The 15,605-nt window shown below is 44.3% G+C and overlaps 1 long non-coding RNA gene and 1 pseudogene across 1 annotated transcript; one reads left to right on the plus strand and one right to left on the minus strand.

Moving 5' to 3' along the window:
- Window positions 1-2,500: 2,500 nt before the first annotated feature.
- LOC117413971 (uncharacterized) lies at window positions 2,501-12,863 on the minus strand. Its single transcript, XR_009329634.1, has 4 exons — window positions 10,337-12,863; window positions 8,501-9,818; window positions 7,996-8,096; window positions 2,501-5,440 (listed from the first exon to the last, which is right to left on the minus strand). It is a non-coding gene; the product is annotated as an uncharacterized LOC117413971 (long non-coding RNA).
- Window positions 12,864-13,545: 682 nt separating this feature from the next.
- On the plus strand, window positions 13,546-15,425 carry LOC117411328 (cyanocobalamin reductase / alkylcobalamin dealkylase-like; annotated as a pseudogene).
- The last annotated feature ends 180 nt before the right edge of the window (window positions 15,426-15,605 follow it).

The following is a 15,605-nucleotide window of genomic DNA, read 5'->3' on the forward strand; positions in this document are numbered from 1 at the left end:
AGGGGCTAAACGGAAGCATTTAAACAATTTAGAAGATTGCAATTCAAGAACAATCCCATCTTTCAGCGCACACACATACACCAAGCCAAACGGAGAGTGTAAGTGCCCTGGTTCAGTGTGTGTGTGCGTGCAAGCATCTGTCTCCCTTGTCCCTTCTCTCTCTCCTAACACTCCCGCTCAGTGCAGCAAAACAAGACCCGTCCTCCCGGAATGTGCTGGCAGGACACGCAACCCCAATCCATGATGTTTATTCAGGGTGCAGGTGGCCCTGCTCGCTGTGTGATGTCCTGGGACACTTATTTAGAGAAGCAGTTCTGAAGGAGGTAATAATACATAAATACAGTATATTTTTATTGTTGCTTTATATGGGGGGAAATGAAGCAGCATGCATTTGCGCCTCCCATATGTCCTAAAATAAAGACCAGAAAATGTTTTTTGTATCTGTCCCCACAGAAGGTCGCCATGCATGAAAGGGTTAAAGAAATGAATTGTTGCCATTAAAACTGGATTGTGTGAGAAAGACTATTGTGCACTAAAGTTCCAAAGTGCTTTGTTTGTCATTCATTGTGAAATTAGTTCCTATTTTGGAGTGTTTGTGAGTGCTTCTTTTCAAACTCTCCTTTATTTGCTCAGAGACCTTTTGAATAATTTGCTTGATGGTGTTCAAATACAGTTTATTTATAGACCGGTAATGTATATTCTCGCAAATGCGCTTGCGTAATAGAAGTGCGGTTAAGCACAACACAATTCTACCAGAAATTATAATATTCTTTATTTTTAATATAGCGCCTTTATGAATATAAACATTTACAAATATTAATAAGAGAATGCAAGAAAAGCAATAACAACAAAAGAAAAAAACATAAAAAATAAAACCTTGGCAGTGCTTTGTCAATGTTACTGTCTCAATTTACTAGAGCGGTTTTTAGTAAAGCAGGTTTAGAAGCATCGTTAGCCTTGCATGTACACTTCCCTTCGGCTGTAGGGGGGATGTACTCAGACAGACTCATAGGCTTGTATATTGTATAAGAGCAAAGGATTAACTCTGTTCTTCGAAGACAGCGTCTCCCCAAGTATGAGCCCATCTGTCTATTTGCATGATTATACAGTATGTATCATGGTGGTGAGCAGTGATGAGGAGATAGCACACACTGTGCTACAGATGGGACTGACGATATTCAGTGGCAGCGCAGAAACTGTATACACTGCTGTTTATTCATTTAAAGCCATTTGAATCTGATTAAGTATTGCTTATTGGATTTGCTGCCAGGTCTAATAGAGACTGCCTGTACAGTTAATGGACAATTGTTGTTTCCTTGAATAACAATGTGTTGAGATTCAAATGTAAAAACCCTCACAGCTCGCTTTCCAGGGGGCCCTTAAATGCACAGTATTGCATCAGAGATCCTACTGTACTGTGCATGAGGACAAGAAGCAGACTGGGTTCACACTGCAATACAATCCGGTTCTATTTTACATCTGTACAAACCTGCCGCGTGGCATTCTCTGCTATTCAGGTATCAAGAGTAACTTTTCATTACTAACCACATTCTGAGTAAGAAAACAGATTCCTCCATTGTAGATTATATGAACGCCAAGAATGATTTGACCAAAGTTGTACTGCCTGTTTCACAATTTCAAAGATACTGGTTAAACATGTTTTTCTGAATCTGTTTGTTGTACAGTATTTGATCACATTTCTCCTAACGTCAATTAAATTTAGTTTCCTTTTGACAGAGAAAAAAAGAAAGGCTATGTTTGTATATTACATTGGACACTTTTCTGGACCCCTATAGCAGAGATTGGCGTATATGCCATTGGCCCAAATGTCCCATCCACCACTAAGCTGATTTGACTTTTTTATGGAGAAAATATATATATAAATGTTCTAGTGCATACTGGCAACAAATCTAACTCATGCCAGGACAACGATCTTAACTTTTGCAGGACATGAAGAGAATCCAGGTTGTTTTTAGAAGCAGATCTGCACCCACGGCGTGGAGGAAGCAGCAGTTCAAGACAATGGCTGGGTTGAGAGTCCCGAGGCCTTGGCTTCAGAGGGAACGTTTCTAGTGATATAAACCACGAGAGAGAGTGGTGCGCTTGCACAGCTGTGCAGAGTTTAACAGAGACAATGCACTCTTACCATTTTAAATGCAAGCATTATTTACCAGAGAAAACTACCCAGGGTATATTAGCAGATGTGCCAGAAAATTATTGACTGGTTTCACACTCTGATTAGCATTAATATTAGACTACCTACACTGAAGTTTAGTGCTAATTGGGGTTTGTAAAACTAGCTGTATAAGTTAAGATGATGTACCACTAGATGTTATCTACACTACCTGAATGCTGCCCATTGAAGATTTGTTTAAACCATGTGATTGCAATTCACTTCATTTACAAAAAAAAAAAAAAACAGCACTCATGATCGTACGGCAGTGAGGGTGAGCCGCGGTCCGAGTGTTTTTGAGTTTCAGAACTGCAGAATCGAGGGGAAAGGAAGGGGGGTGAAGCATAAAAAATAAAGCAAGCAAACACCACATGGCTGTGCTTCTGTTTTTATTTTAGTTTTTCATTGGGTAGCTGCTTGCAGGAAAAAAAAGCAAAAAAACTAAAACAGAACAGAACATGCCAGCAGCTCAAATAAAAAGCCGCATGACAAGGGACACAATGGACTATCTATTCCAGGAACTGTTTCTGAAGTGTCTCAGTGTGTGTGAAAGCTGCCTTTAATCTCTATCCTATGTTTTGCTGTGAAAATACCCCAAAATAAGGCTGTGCCATCCCCCACCCCAGCTCTCTGTGAGCACAGAGACAGGATGTGAGCAGTCATGAGATGCGGTGCCTGGACCACCTCCCTCACAAGCACCTACACAGACCCCCCAGTCAGAATAAACAGATCCTTCGAGCTGGAACATCAGTCCTGCTGCATGGAGTTGTGAAGCCGCTCCACATTGTCCTCTGAGACTCAAGTCATGTCAATGGGAGGCTAAAGGTCACAGATTAAGTTCACAGGGGCTGTCTGATAACTCGTCCGGGTGGGCAGCAAAGCTGGCAACATCACTGTCATCTTCCAGGTCACTTCCTGTTTCACCAATGTCACTTCCTTCCAGCTCAGAGTTTAGTCCGGTGGCATACTTGGACTCTAGAATAAAATCCAACAGGAATTTTAGGCAACTATTAAAAAAAAATATTTAACTAACATTATTACATGCTACATTTCAAGTAGTGCTGGATCGATTTTTCTAATATTTGTCAAAGAACCGTCAGGCGATGTCAGTGTTTTAGAGCAGCTGTTGCATCACCAGTCTGAATTTCTCACAGAAGAGAATAAAGAAAGCTAGCTGTCTGTTTGAATTGGCACAGGAGTTTTACAGGCAGGAAACGCACAGCTTAACAAGCCTGGGGCAGCGCTGGGGTAAGCAGTAAACCTCCACGAAGAGCCAATAAAACATTCATTTTTATAATTGTGTGTTCTTAAAACTCAGGAAAACCTTCAAACACTGTATATTATGTGTTTATTTAGCAGACGCCTTTATCCAAGGTGACTTACAGAGACTAGGGTGTGTGAACTATGCATCAGCTGCAGAATCACTTACAATTACGTCTCACCCGAAAGACGGAGCACAAGGAGGTTAAGTGGCTTGCTCAGGGTCACACAATGAGTCAATGGCTGAGGTGGGATTAGAACCGGGGACCTCCTGGTTACAAGCCCTTTTCTTTAACCACTGGACCACACAGCCTCCTATATGTATATGTGTGTCTAGCTTCACAAAAGGATAACAAAACATATTCTAATAAAAAAAAGTCTTCACAAGCAACATTAACATGTTTTCATAATTAAAGACTTCACTTAGACAATTTAATCTTCCAACTGTTTTAATGTAAAATATAAAATAAAATACCATGTAGGACTTCTAATAAAAACCCAACACTAATTTCAATATATACAGGATCTGCAAAGTTTATAGAAAATGATGGAGCTGTCGTTTAAAGAACCCAACACTAAGTGTTCATGTCCACTCTACACAATGGTTCACTGTCAAGGTTTCATTAAAAAAAGAAGGGAAAAAAGGGGAAGCCATAACCCACTTACTGCCACTAGTTAGCACAGGCAGTCATCTAGTGATTGCTCTAATTGCAGAGCTGAGTAAGCTTTGAGAAGGCCCCTGGGGGAATGAAGGCAAGCTCTCACCCACACTGCCTAGCTGTTCATACACAGACAGCGTTTGGACGCACATCAAAGGTGGGTTTGGCAGTCCTGTGAGCCGATCAATGACTGATCTGCAAACAGTATTGCAGCCCTAATCAAGTTGAAAATCCAAGGCAATTATCAAAAAATATATGCCAGTATACGTTTTGACGAAAGACATAATTTTATAGGTTTTCAGGGGCGCATCTAGTGAAAGCACTGGCGCTTGGAACGCAGTGCGAGTCATGCCAGCGCGGTTTTAATCCCACTCACAGCAAGTTCAAGATCTTCTCTGGGGGGCCCACAGGGAGCGCTGCATTGACCTTTACATTCCTGCATGACTGGGGAGACAAATCCACTGGGGATAGCTTGCCTCACTGCAAACCCTCACAAAATTGGCCATTTCAAACTGCTACAAAAAAATAAATAAAATGTAGACTTATCGGTTCAGTGTTGGTCAAGGTTTGGAATTTAAAAATCCTTATTCGTCAGAAGTGATTCCGCTCTCTCTCTCTCTCATTGCAAGACAGACTGGAGAGAAGGGCCCACCTCTGTTCAAATGATCAGGCTTAATATCTCACCCCTAAACCATTTAACACTCAGTGGCAGTCTTTCATTGAAGGCATTGAGAAAGACATCCAGCCGAAATGTTTCTTTTCGTTTTTCTAGGGTCAGAATCTCCGGTATTCCTCCCTTGTGAATCAGAACTGCGACTGCACTCAACCTGGAATCAGATGAAAAGTGAAGCAGCTGCCTTCCCCACTGACGCTGGCAGTGCTGCCCACCCCTCCCCACTCACAGAGCTGATCTGCACACAGCTGTCTAATCCCCTGCTGAAGCCTTGCAGCCTCCCCAGCCCTGGTGCAGGATTGCGGGGAGGCAGCTGTGTTTGATCACAAAACGAGCAGCCTCTTTAGCACTGAATTATCTCGTTCCCGTCTGGCTTTGTTGTGTCCCGACCTGCTAACGCTATGTTTGTTCAGACTGGAATCAAACAACTGTTTCCACAGCCTGGGTGTCCTGTAGCAGCAGCATTCTCAATCCCAGCCAATCTACCCTACAGCAGAGCAGCGCTTCAAATAACACTCTCAGCGTTCTGCTAATGTAACTGGCCACCTTGGCAAAAAAAACAAACACTAAACACAAAAATAAATATTTATCGCTGTCAGCGTGCTGCTCTGATCCAGTCTGCCGACACTCCGCTTCAGGCTTCTCACTTCTTCCTTCAGATCCATGACTGATGATCTGTGAACACAAGGAAGCACACTGGGGCTTCAGAGGGGAGATCTGGTCAAGTGCATAGGGCGTGGTCTAGTGGTCTGAGCTGAGGGACTGAGAGGCAGTGTGGTCTAGAGGTCTGAGCAGAGGGACTGGGAGGCAGTGTGGTCTAGTGGTCTGAGCTGAGAGACTGAGAGGCAGCGTGGTCTAGAGGTCTGAGCTGAGGGACTGAGAGGCAGTGTGGTCTAGAGGTCTGAGCTGAGGGACTGAGAGGCAGTGTGGTCTAGTTGTCTGAGCTGACTGGGAGGCAGTGTGGTCTAGTGGTCTGAGCTGAGAGACTGAGAGGCAGCATGGTCTAGAGGTCTGAGCTGAGGGACTGAGAGGCAGTGTGGTCTAGTGGTCTGAGCTGACTGGGAGGCAGAGGGCTCTAGTGGTCTGAGCTGAGGAACTGGGAGGCTGTGTGGTCTAGTGGTCTGAGCTGAGGGACTGAGAGGCAGTGTGGTCTAGTGGTCTGAGCTAAGGCACTGGGAGGCAGTGTGGTCTAGTGGTCTGAGCTGAGGGACTGAGAGGCAGTGTGGTCTAGAGGTCTGAGCTGAGGGACTGAGAGGCAGTGTGGTCTAGAGGTCTGAGCTGAGGGACTGAGGCAGAGGGCTCTAGTGGTCTGAGCGGCAGACGGGTCTAGTTCCGTTTTCAAAAAAAGGGTCACATTGCCTTGGGAAACTGTGCAGACTAGTGACCCCTGTGGTTTGTCAGGAAAGTGTTCCATCCTTCTCTTCACAAAATAATGTGATTGGGTGAAAAAGCACAAAATTGACACCTGAACAACTGCAGCAAATGAACTTTTGAAGACCAGGCTGGAAATAAAAAAAATACATTCCAAAAGTAGCCCAACCAATGTAGACTTTGTGCGTGTGTTTTTATACTGTGCCCTGCTTTACAGATATTCTATACCTAAAAAAACTTTTAGATGTCACTGCTATAAAAACATCTCAACAGCAAAGCAACATAAACCTTGGGAATGGAAAGAGACCCCCCACCCCCAAGCAGTGCACTAGGAGGGTCCTGTGAGGAGGGGGTGTAACTAACACAGCCTTTATTGTTGGATAAATCTGCGAGAGCAAAACCCTGGCACACAGGGGGGCCAGCAACACGGCACAAACTACGCCAGCTCTAATTTTCTTTGAAAAGGCTGAACAGAGGCTCTCGTGTTTTAACTCGTAGATGAACAGAGGCTCTCGTGTTTTAACTCGTAGATGAACAGAGGCTCTCGTGTTTTAACTCGTAGGTGTGCAGAGGCTCTCGTGTTTTAACTCGTAGATGAACAGAGGCTCTCGTGTTTTAACTCGTAGATGAACAGAGGCTCTCATGTTTTAACTCGTAGGTGTGCAGAGGCTCTCGTGTTTTAACTCGTAGATGAACAGAGGCTCTCGTGTTTTAACTCGTAGATGAACAGAGGCTCTCGTGTTTTAACTCGTAGATGAACAGAGGCTCTCGTGTTTTAACTCGTAGATGAACAGAGGCTCTCGTGTTTTAACTCGTAGATGAACAGAGGCTCTCGTGTTTTAACTCGTAGGTGTGCAGAGGCTCTCGTGTTTTAACTCGTAGATGAACAGAGGCTCTCGTGTTTTAACTCGTAGATGAACAGAGGCTCTTGTGTTTTAACTCGTAGGTGTGCAGAGGCTCTCGTGTTTTAACTCGTAGATGAACAGAGGCTCTTGTGTTTTAACTCGTAGATGAACAGAGGCTCTCGTGTTTTAACTCGTAGGTGTGCAGAGGCTCTCGTGTTTTAACTCGTAGATGAACAGAGGCTCTCGTGTTTTAACTCGTAGATGAACAGAGGCTCTCATGTTTTAACTCGTAGGTGTGCAGAGGCTCTCGTGTTTTAACTCGTAGATGAACAGAGGCTCTCGTGTTTTAACTCGTAGATGAACAGAGGCTCTTGTGTTTTAACTCGTAGGTGTGCAGAGGCTCTCGTGTTTTAACTCGTAGATGAACAGAGGCTCTCGTGTTTTAACTCGTAGATGAACAGAGGCTCTCGTGTTTTAACTCGTAGATGAACAGAGGTTCTTGTGTTTTAACTTGTAGATGAACAGAGGCTCTCGTGTTTTAACTCGTAGATGAATAGAGGCTCTGAGAGGCAGTATGGTCTAGTGGTCTGAGCTGGTGTGCACAGGCTCTTGTGTTTTAACTCATAGATTGAGAGGGCTACAATGCTGCCTTTCTGAAGAGTAAACCGTCAGAGCCGAGACCGCTGAGGTCACACAGAGAGGACTAGACAGGAAGCTGGCTAAAATCAATAAAAAGACTGAAGTGCTTACCAGGAAAAAGCTACCATTCATAATACCAGTAATTGCATTAGAGAGGCAAAGAACTGTGAACTAAGTTTAAACCTGAAAGAAGCAAGTCTGTAACAATCACACACACACACACACACGCACGCACGCACGCACGCACGCACGCACGCACGCACGCACACACGCACGCAAAGTGACACAGTTCTTTAAAAAATGTTAAATTAGAACACAGCTGTACTTAAAAACGATGGGGATAAGATTGCGAATGCTGTCCCTCCCCTGCTGTACCTGATGTGTTTGAACTCCTGCTCAGTGTAGTGGTGATTGGAGAGCACTTTATTCAGGTCTACGGAGTGAGACCGATACCCATCTGTCAGCCCTTCCAGGGTCTGAGAGAAAAGAGAGAAAGTAGCCTGGTGGAAAAGGGGTTAGGTTTGGACACTCCCCGCCCCCCTGCTGCTATTGCCCTGTCCTGCATCCTTATATATATATATATATATATATATATATATATATATATATATATATATATATATATATATATAATAACTGTCTTGGTATCCCTGAACAGCTAATCATCCCCTCTTTAAATATATGCAAAAGATTTTAAAAGATCTAGCCATCTCACAAGTGCTGTGGTATGCCAACATGTTATCCATTTATAGCCATGTACAACGGCTAGGGGTGGGGCTTTTATAGCCCAGTTTTGTTCCCACTTTATTGCATTGATTTATTTGAAGCACACCTTGCTATTAACCCTTTCCCCCCACCGTCATCCCTACAGGACACTTACCTTGCTGTTCCTCTCCTGCGATCGTTTCATCTCCCTGGTTTCAGAAATCTTGTTCAAAAGCTCAGGACATTCAAAGAGCTCTGAAACACCTTTCACCGGACTGAGAGCAACACTGAGAGCAAAAGACTTTGATGTATCCCCCTAACTTATATAATGACATATGGTCTACACAGTATATAGCAATATATGATCTAAACAGCACACAAGAACATACAGAAATACATTGATCAAGACTCCTCGTCAAAATGTTTGTTAGAACTGTAGAGCATTTTTGATGGATCGTTGGATCTTAGTAGTGCTGAACCTTAAGCTTGTAACCCTGCTGTATCGCAGACCTGCAGTAAGTAAACAACAGTAGGGTTACTACAGAGCTGAAGAGAGGAGGTATTTATTCAATGCTGTTTACATTATCAAAACCATCTGGGCCCTGGTGCACAGGACTACAGCACAGTAGCAAACCTTCATTGTTAACAGCAATCTGAAAAGAAGCATGGACACTAACATGCAGCACAAAGCTATGATCAGGAATGACATGCTCCTGCAGTGAACAGTGCAGGTGGTTCAAAGACTGCTGCACCTGGAACACAGCTGAGATTACACACCCCAGGCAATCACACTGATGTTTACTCATTATTCTTGATGAATAATTTGACTGCAACGTGGGTGAAAGTTGCCAGCCCACTCTCTTTGAAAAGTGTCTATTGGACCTCCTGTGGCTATACAAATACTAATAAAGAAAGGCAGCCTGAGGGTAATGGCAGAAAAAACTTCAAAGAAGAAAGCTGTTCAGCAATTAAACAGTTAAAGTGTGACTAACGGTGCAAATTAATGGCTGACAAACCAAACTAAGCATCAAAAGGAAACGGTCTTGTTGTTGAAATAAGCATGGATGAAGTGTCTGACACCTGGAAGGAGCCTCTTTTCAGTTGCCTTGTTAAATGTTTTCTCATTCAAACCTTCTTCGCATCTGAGGCACAAGGGAGCACCTATTCTGGATCAGGGTGCTGTGTGTGTGTGTGTGTGTGCGTGCGTGCATGCGTGTGTGTGTACAGCTCCCAAAGTGATATAAAACCCATCCGCAGTGCATGACTCCCCTTCCATCAGTCCCCCCCATGCTGCTAATTAACAGCTCTGTAAAGTGTTCTCAACAGGTACTGGGCATTAAGCTGCGCAATCTGAAAGCAGCGTTCTGATGAGGAAGCTGCCCTCTGTGGCTGGATGTGAGCGGATACAGGTGGAGGGTCACTTACTCAGCTGTAGTTTAATGTGCTCAACCTCTCTCCTCAGCGTCTCGCACTCCTCACGCAGCAGCTTCTTGCTAAAAAGAACTAAAGAAAAGCTTGTATGTTGCGGTTATGCAGGGTGTGATCCTCGGCACACAAGTTCATTCTTGTTGAGATGTTGCTGGGTCTGGTTGGCATGGGCAGAGCAGCTGGTAGCTTAGGGAGGGTTTTGAAAGACTAATTAGTTACATTTTTTGTGCAATACACAGCACATCTCCTGTATCTGTCCTTGCAGTCACCCCTTGGTCTAAATAAGTTGTCCAACCATTTGGGCTACAACAGCCATACTGACACAACCATACCATAAAACATCACAAAACAGCATGACACACTGACACAGCTTCAGTAATTTTGTGTGCATTAAATGTTAGATGTTTAACATCAATGTTGCTGCATTGTGACTCTACCCAAGGCTACAGATTGCCATTGCAGTCTTTTCAAACCCATTAACCCTGAAACGGGATACTTCAGAAGATAACGTGGAGCTCATGAGTCGTCGCTGGCTCTGGAGCCCACCGTTGAACATCCCTGCTCTGAATTCTGTTTGGTTCACCTGTCCTGTATCTCCTGCTGCCCCTGGCTGCCGGCTCTCTCTGCCTCTCTCTGTAGCTGAGCTCTCAGGCTGTACAGCTCGCTGGTCACCTCCTTCTTCCACTCCTCTACTCTCCTCTCCAGCCGCCACTCTGGACTCCTGCGCTGCTCCTCCTCCCCGCGAGTCCGCAACCTGCGCACCTCCTCTGCAACCCCAGGAGAGCACAGCGAAGCTGAGCATGTGCAACAGTCTTATCTTCGTTTTTGAGTTTGGTTTCTTCCGTGCCTACGTGATCCGCTGTGACTAGCGCCACTCACACATCCTGCAAGGTTAACTGATAAATTGCAACATCAGCCCCCACACCATTAGGAGATCCGCCATGCTTTACCACCTGGGAGGCTGGAGTGCATCAGGGATGCAAATAAGACTCCCATTGCATAGCAGTTTGATCCATTCCATTTCACTATGAGTTTAATAAGACACACCTGAGCTTCTTACCTATACACCAGGGCTAATCAAGCTCGTATTAAAAACCAGAATGGGTGAAAATGCTATGCAATAGGAATCTCATTTCCATCTTATTTCAATACTGAAGACATGGAGAAAGACTGCCAGTCGTTGAACTTATTACGTTTCTTTGAGTATTTCTAAATTGAGCTAAGCAAACACAATGAAAGAGATCAATAGAAGTCGTGGGGCCTGACCCTCTAGTGTCTGTATGCGGTGCTGCTGCAGCTCCCGGTCCTTCTCCAGCTTCAGAACCGTCTGAGTGAGGGACTCGATCGCCTGGAGGGAGAGGAGAGGAGAGGAGGAACAACACGATGAACAGGCTCCGTGCATCACAGCTACCTTTGACATGCTGTCAATGTGTCCCTGAACAAAAACGAACTTTCAGCACTAATACAACCCTCCTAAAACTCATGAAATAGTTTGACCGGGTCTCTGCAAACCAGCCTGCTGTGCTGAGCGGAGTGATTTTTCTTAGCCTCTGTCATTTTGATTATTGGCATAGGAACTGAAGCTCCCTTTAGGAACAGAGTCTGATGCATTTGGGGGCAGCCTTGAAAAAGAAGACGCTTCAGTAAAGCCTTGTTATATACTACGCCCCACCCCACCCTGACAGCGGCACGCTCTACATGTCTAACAGAGCCCAGGGGCAGGCAGCCACAGTGAGCGCCAGGTTTCAAAGGCTGGGGTGATTACAGGCAGTGCAGGTGGGGCTCCCACTCCTCTGTTGTATCTGGGGCTTCAAATGAACCAACCCGCCTTCACTGAGAGGCAAGCAAACATGCACGCTGTGAAGTGCAGTGCGTGATCACTAAAGTGTACTGCAAGTCATGTCTGCGTTAGAGCCTGTGTGAGCAGCAGCTGCACTCTGCTTAGAGTGGTGTCTCTATGCCAGTGCATGCGCTGGTGTTAAAGCAGGTTTCACTGTAGTTTAAAAGCAGTCTGTGTCAGGGGGTATACCACTAGCGCCCTAAAGCCTTAAACCTACTACCTCTTTCTACTGTACAGGTATGGTATCGTATTGTATTGCATTGGATTTTGTGCTCTCTCTTTTTTTTCGTTATCTGACTCACACATCATAAGACAGTGCAACAGCAAGCTCTTCATGTCCAGCGAGTCACCCAACTCATCTGAGTGCAACACAAACACACAGAAATGAGATGCAGAGCACCCAGGGGAAAAGGATTGCACATTTTCATTAGCAAGGACTAGCTCAGGGGAGATGGTCATGGAACATTCACATAGAACATCTTAAAAAACAAAGGGAAAGCACTTTGAAAAGCTAATTAAATCTGTAATTTAAAGATGTACATGTTTAAAACAGCAATAAAAGCACTGGTTAACAGTTTCTAAAACCCTGACTAAAGGGCATTATCTTATTAGTTCACATGGTCCGTACAGCACAGTCTTACCTTCAGTCAACTACAAGAAGATAATGCCCTCTAGTCCAGAATCTGGTGTTTCAATATATTAGAGTTGATTTTAAAGGTTTTGTTTTCATTATAAAAGCTTAGCCTGTTAAAAGCATCAGAAGGTGTAGTAAATAATATGGTACCCTAATACCCAGTATTAGTATGCTAAGAGCGTCGGGCAAGTGTCCCAATAAATTACCTTTTGAGAAGCTTCCTGCCGTATTCAATCTCTCCTGCAAAAAGAGAAGATCATTAAACTAACATGTCATCTGAAAGCAACACCAGTCAATACAGGGTTAATACATATAGAGTGAATACAGAGAACAAGGTATTTAAAATGTTACTCACTCACTGAGGCATCTATCTAGTTTAAAAGTTGCCTTACTGGCAAAGCGTTTAAAAGATTTTAGATGTGTTTCTACTTGGCTTTCTTGTAATAAAGTAGACAATCAAAGAGCATTGACTATCTGATTTCTCCAGCAGCAAAATCTTACAGTGTATTACTCAGGTGGGCAGGTCAATACTGTGCCAGACAGTGCCCCCTGCTGTTGATACAGAGCAATCACAACATAGAGCTATGGTACAAGAATTTACTGCAAAACAACTTAAATCACAGAGCAGAGTTGAAACTCTGTGTTTTCTACATGCACATTGAAAGGGACTGCCTTACTGACCCATATTAGAGATCACATATTGTTCTCATTTAATGATGTCCAGGAGCTATTCCTGCAATCTCTTGCACTTACTGTACTGGGTTTAGGCAGCTAGATTCCCTTCTATGACACTCCAGGGATGCACACTCTCAACAAAAGCCTCTCTGTTCCCATCTCAGCACACCTCTATGCACACACTGTGCTGCGGTTAAACTCTGTAAATTGTGCAGCTATAACATTTCGTGGGGAAAAGCACAACGGTTGAAGATCTGGCTGTGAGGAGGACGTGTGCCAGCCTGGCTATTACAGCCTGCTACTCACCCGGATTCAAGCCATACTGCTGTCAGTGTGGAGAGGATGGAGCTCAGCTGTGTGTCCCAGTTCATCGGTGGTTGTGAGGCAGGGCTGTAAACACTGTCAATGTCAATAGAAACAGCAGACTGGTTAACATTACACTAAGCCTGCATGAGACATTGAATAAGATAGCACACACAAGCACACGCACACACACACGTTTGTCTATAGCGTGAATGACGACTTTGCACTCCCTTATGGATTTACTATTCTGAACTCCAGAGGCATGGGCTGCCTGAGCTGTACCAATCCATGCTAATGAGAAGACAGTCAGCGTGTTGTTAATGACATCCAACACTGACCCATGTGCTGCAAGCTCAACAAAGTGAGACTGTTCAACCAGATCGCCATCTTGCAGGTCAAGCCTGACCTTTTGCAATGCAACAGCAGATAACCCTGTACTGTGTACTGCGATCAGGAGGGCAAATGGAACCTCGAAAAGCAGCAAGAAGGCAACTTATATATGAACATAAAACACTGATGACTTGCACGCTTAAAAAGGGGGGGTAGTGATAGGATTTGTCACATGTTCTCCATGGATACCAGGAAGCAATACAGTTGGCCACAATGACAACAAAACCACAGGGAACAGTGAAATGCGATTCATGTAATTAATTAATACAGTAGGGATACATATAAATCTGAAATGCATCAAGCCCTACAGTTAAAGGATGTATTTCACTGCCCTGTAATATATTCTGCAGCAGTACAAACTTAAATGAAACTGAACAATATATTACACAACTGTGATAAGTACTGTTACAGCCAGCATACAAGTTAAAAGCACAGCAAAGTGTAATTAAGCATAGTGGAAGAGTGGTAGAATACATAACAACCCACAATAAATTATGGGAAATGCATAGATACCACGATATGCACACAATAGAAAACTGAAGTAATTGAATTCTTTTTTTTGAGGAACTACATTCGTTTGCATGTACAATGCATGTAGGTATGAACAAAACAGTCAGAATTCAGATCGTTATAAAAGGACGTATGGGAAGCAGATTTAGCAAAACCAACTAAACACAACATGTTTATAAACTAGCATTACTCCTAACCCTTTAAGGTAGAATTGTATGGAGGGTGTGTAGAGTTAGCACAGCCTTCCATTTCAGAATAGGCGTTTACTGAAAGGAACGGTACACTACACATTGATTTGACCCCCCAAAATGTCCACGTTGCTTCCTAACGTAAACATTGTTCCACGTGGGTATGGCACTATCTTTGTGTATAGAGAGAGAAAGGGAAAGAGAGAGAGAGAGAGAGAAAGAGAGATGAATGCTTTAAAACCTGGTTTGCAATTCAGTTTTATTAAGAAGGCTTTTAGTGAGACCAGCTATTCCTTAAATTGAATATACAAATGTCCAGTAGCCAGCCCCACCTCCCTGACCGCCCTGCTCCATTCTCTCTCCCTCCCCTCAGAGTTTCCCTGCACAGAAGGTGGAGGTGAACTACGACCATGACATGCTACCCAGCCGCCGGCCCCGCTTTCTGGCCCAGACGGCAGCTCACGTGGCAGGAGCAGCGTATTATTACCAGAGGAAAGACATCACTGCAGATCCGTGGGGAGACAAGGTGTGCTTCATTAATACTCTGTGTTTGTCAAGATGGTTCCACAAGGCATGGTTACAAAATAAAGCTGGGATGCACCCAGTCCTGGGTTTCAGTTTATTATATTATGTAAGGATCAAGATCCAGGCATTTGATATTAAATGCATTGTTTCTCCCCTTATATCTGCATGAACAACTGTTAGTAAACCTACAGTCTCAGGTGATGCTGTGATGAGAAGTGGGATCAGTTCATTCAGAGCAGATTTATCAGGGGCCTAAAACTCCTGGCACCTGGTTATTTAAAGAGTTTCAGCCTTGAGATAGTACACGTAATCCTGTGGTTTTTGCATTGCAGAAGATGTACGGTGTGTGCATGCACCCTCGATACAGAGGCTGGTTTGCGATCCGCGCTTTGCTGGTGTTCCCTGGGGTAGGGGCCGAGGGGCTGGTGCAGATGGACCCCCCGGACTGCGTCCCGTCACAGGAGCTGAGGATCGATTCAACCTGCGCTGGCAGGACTGGAGCTATCGGGACATTGTGCCCGTGGAGGAGCGCTACTCAGAAGAACTGAATCTGTCATGTAAGGGGCATTGTGTTGCCACTCTAATGGGTTCAGTGGGACCAAGCTGATAAATATGGTCTTTTTTCCTGCACTTGTAGGATTTACTTTTAGAAAGGAATTCCAGTCTGTCTGTAGAATACTGCACTTGAATCTGCTCTGCATCTGTTGCCGCTGTGAGCTGTCTGGGATCATGCACTCGATTGGTGTTTCCCAAGGCATCAGTGCAGTTCAGGTTGCCAATTTGATTC

This window comes from Acipenser ruthenus, chromosome 10 (genome assembly GCF_902713425.1).
Source record: "Acipenser ruthenus chromosome 10, fAciRut3.2 maternal haplotype, whole genome shotgun sequence".
NCBI classification, from domain to species: domain Eukaryota; kingdom Metazoa; phylum Chordata; class Actinopteri; order Acipenseriformes; family Acipenseridae; genus Acipenser; species Acipenser ruthenus.